Raw genomic sequence first — 4,175 nt, forward strand, 5'->3', positions numbered from 1 at the left:
TTACATACATTATTTACATTACCAAAAAGCGTTTACAGTTACTTTAAAAAAGTCGTATCTCATTGTGTTTGTGTGTGTGTGTGTGTGTTGCTTTTAAGAGTTTTAAGGGGCCCACTGATTACCAGTCCGCCGGACGATATCAGCCTGTCAGTTGTTCGGAGCTGTCAACTTTTTGTTCTAACTGACAGGCTAATATCGTCCGGCGGACTGGTTATCAGTGGGCCCCTTTGTGGCCGAATTATTTTCAACGACAGCTCTTATTTCAACGATATTTTAGTTTCGCATTATTGTTCTTACTTAATACTCTTATATCTCTATATATATTAAAGTAATAAAGATATATACGTTATACATATATGTAATTACTAGCTGTTGCCCGCGACTTCGTACGCGTGGATTTGTATATTGGTGGTTATATATTCTACATTAGCTTAGAACATTATGCAGCAAAAGATCGCAGTAAGACGGTTAATCATTTGTTAATTATTAATATTACAACGCATGATACTTGTCTTTCACAACCTACGAAGCTTCAAGCCCCTAACTGAATAAAATTGTTCTCGATATAATCCCTCTCAACCAGAAGATTTTCATGTCCTCTATTTAATAAAACCTACTACTTAACTACCTATTTACGAAGTTTGAAGTTCCTAGCTTTAAATAAAATTTGAACCCTATACAAACTTTCAACCCCTTTTTAACCATTTTAGGGGATGAATTTTTACAAACGCTGAAATTACTTTTCTTGTATTTTAATAATATGCCTATATACAAAGTTTACAACGATTAAAGTCCCGCACTCAAATGAATGTTTGACCTCTATACAAATCTTCAACCCCTTTTTCACCACCATCAGCTTAAAATAAAATTTGAAACCCGTACAAACTTTCAACCTCTTTTTAACCCTGTTAGGGGATGAATTTTACAAAACGCTAAAATTACTTTTCCTGTCTTCTAATAATATCCCCAAATCCAAAGATTCAAGTCCCGCGCTCGAAAAAATGTTTGATATCAATACAAACTTTCAACCCCTTTTTCACCACCTTACAGGATGAATTTTCAAAAACGCTGAAATTAGTTTTCTTGTATTTTAATTTAATAACTTTTAACAAAGTTTCAAGTTCCTAGCTTAAAATAAAATTTGAACGCTTTACGAACTTCAACCCCTTTTAAACCCTATTAGAGGATGAATTTTACAAAACGCTGAAATTACTTTTCCTGTCTTCTAATAATATCCCCAAATCCAAAGATTTAAGTCCCGCGCTCGAAAAAATGTTTGATATCAATACAAACTTTCAACCCCTTTTTCACCACCTTACAGGATGAATTTTCAAAAACGCTGAAATTAATTTTCTTGTATTTTAATTTAATACCTTTTTACGAAGTTTCAAGTTCCTAGCTTAAAATAAAATTTGAAACCCGTACAAACTTTCAACCCCTTTTTAACCCTGTTAGGGGATGAATTTTACAAAACGCTGAAATTACTTTTCCTGTCTTCTAATAATATCCCCAAATACAAAGACTCAAGTCCCGCGCTCGAAAAAATATTTGATATCCATACAAACTTTCAACCCCTTTTTCACCACCTTAGGGGATGAATTTTCAAAAACGCTGACATTAGTTTTCTTGTATTTTAATTTAATAACTTTTTACAAAGTTACAAGTTCCTAGCTTAAAATAAAATTTGAACCCTATACGAACCTTCAACCCTATTAGGGGATGAATTTTACAAAACGCTGAAATTACTTTTCTTGTCTTCTAATAATATCCCCAAATGCAAAGATTCAAGTCCCGCGCTCGAAAAAATATTTGATATCCATACAAACTTTCAACCCCTTTTTCACCACCTTAGGGGATGAATTTTCAAAAACGCAGAAAATAGTTTTCTTGCATATTAAAAATATATCTCTTTACGAAGTTTCAAGTTCTTAGCTTAAAATAAAATTTGAAACCTATACGAATTTTAAACCCTTTTTTAACCCTGTTAGGGGATGAATTTTACAAAACGCTGAAATTACTTTTCCTGTCTTCTAATAATATCCCCAAATACAAAGACTCAAGTCCCGCGCTCGAAAAAATATTTGATATCCATACAAACTTTCAACCCCTTTTTCACCACCTTAGGGGATGAATTTTCAAAAACGCTGAAATTAGTTTTCTTGTATTTTAATTTAATAACTTTTTACAAAGTTTCAAGTTCCTAGCTTAAAATAAAATTTGAACCCTATACGAACTTTCAACCCCTTTTTAACCCTATTAGGGGATGAATTTTACAAAACGCTGAAATTACTTTTCTTGTCTTCTAATAATATCCCCAAATGCAAAGATTAAAGTCCCGCGCTCGAAAAAATATTTGATATCCATACAAACTTTCAACCCCTTTTTCACCACCTTAGGGGATGAATTTTCAAAAACGCTGAAATTAGTTTTCTTGTATTTTAATTTAACACCTTATTGCAAAGTTTCAAGTTCCTAGATCAAAATAAAATTTGCACCCCAAGACGAACTTTCATCCCCTTTTTAACCCCCTTAGGGGTTGAGTTCCAAAAACGTTGCAATTAATTTTTTTTGTAATCGGCTATTATGCCTTTCTAAGAAGTTTCAAAGCATTTGTAATGGATTTAAACTTTCAACCCCTTTTTAACCCTGTTAGGGGATGAATTTTCAAAAACGCTGAAATTACTTTTCCTGTCTTATAATAATATCCCCATATACAAAGTTTCAAGTCCCACACTCACAAAAATATTTGATCTCCATACAAACTTTCAACCCCTTTTTCACCACCTTGGGGGATGAATTTTCAAAAACGATGAAATTAGTTTTCTTGTATTTTAATTTAATACCTTTTTGCAAAGTTTCAAGTTCCTAGATCAAAATAAAATTTGCACCCCAAGACGAACTTTCATCCCCTTTTTAACCCCCTTAGGGGTTGAATTTCCAAAAACGCTGCAATTACTTTTTTTTTGTAATCGGCTATTATGCCTTTCTAAGAAGTTTCAAAGCATTTGTAATGGATTCAAACTTTCAACCCCTTTTTAACCCTGTTAGGGGATGAATTTTCAAAAACGCTGAAATTACTTTTCCTGTCTTATAATAATATCCCCATATACAAAGTTTCAAGTCCCACACTCACAAAAATATTTGATCACCATACAAACTTTTAACCCCTTTTTCACCCCCTTGGGGGATGAATTTTCAAAAACGCTGAAATTAGTTTTCTTGTTTTTTAATATAATACATTTTTACAAAGTTTCAAATTCTTAGCTTAAAATAAAACTTGTTCCCCATACAACCTTTCATCCCCTTTTTAACCCCCTTAGGGGTTGAATTTTTCAAAATCGCTTCTTATCTCTTGTACACTTTATAAATGCAACCTAGTGTGCAAATTTCAACTTTCTATCTTATGTAGTTTCGGCTCTGCGTTGATGAATCAGTCAGTCAGTCAGTCAGTCAGTCAGGACACTTGCATTTATATATATAGATTATCTTATTCATTGACATCAAACGCAAATTGCTTGTCTGCGCGATAAGAGAAAGGAACATTGCTCTACTGTAGGTGATGGCTAATTTGCGACAGTGTAAATAAGTTTCCGTAGTGTAGCGGTTATCACGTGTGCTTCACACGCACAAGGCCCCCGGTTCGATCCCGGGCGGAAACAGAAACTATTTTGTTTGTTTGTTTTTTCTTTATTGATTTTTTTGTCTGTTTTCCCGAATTATATTTTGGTGAATAAAGGTTAAACCACAATTTATGATAATCAGAATGCAGGTCACGTGCTGAAAAACCTAACAGTGTTCGAGTAATCAAACGAAAAATTGGGTACCAAAAACCTGAACATTAGCATTTTTGTAGCACTTTTAGATACACTGAGGGCGTAATTAAGACAACCATATGAAATCCCTAACGTCAATCGGAACTTCTTTGCATGGGAGACTTTTCTTTTACTTTTTGATAGGAGTTTTTGCTTGCTAATGTAATGCTCATCCCAACCTTTCGCAATGAGGAACCGGCGTCAAAGGTATTAATTAATTTTAGATTTTTTTAAATATCGTGATATGAAAGAGAAATCAGGATATTCTACATAAAACAAAATGTGCGCGGATTTCAGAAGATAAAGGAGTAGTTTGTTGTCGTCGTCCGTCTTCCGTATCGTCTATCGGGATCACATAAATTT

The 4,175-nt window shown here is 33.5% G+C and overlaps 1 non-coding gene across 1 annotated transcript; it reads left to right on the forward strand.

Moving 5' to 3' along the window:
- Positions 1–3,586: 3,586 nt before the first annotated feature.
- Positions 3,587–3,659, forward strand: Trnav-cac (transfer RNA valine (anticodon CAC)). The gene has a single exon. It is a non-coding gene; the product is annotated as a tRNA-Val (tRNA).
- Positions 3,660–4,175: the final 516 nt, after the last annotated feature.

The sequence above is a fragment of the Cydia amplana genome, chromosome 15 (genome assembly GCF_948474715.1).
Source record: "Cydia amplana chromosome 15, ilCydAmpl1.1, whole genome shotgun sequence".
NCBI lineage: Eukaryota > Metazoa > Arthropoda > Insecta > Lepidoptera > Tortricidae > Cydia > Cydia amplana.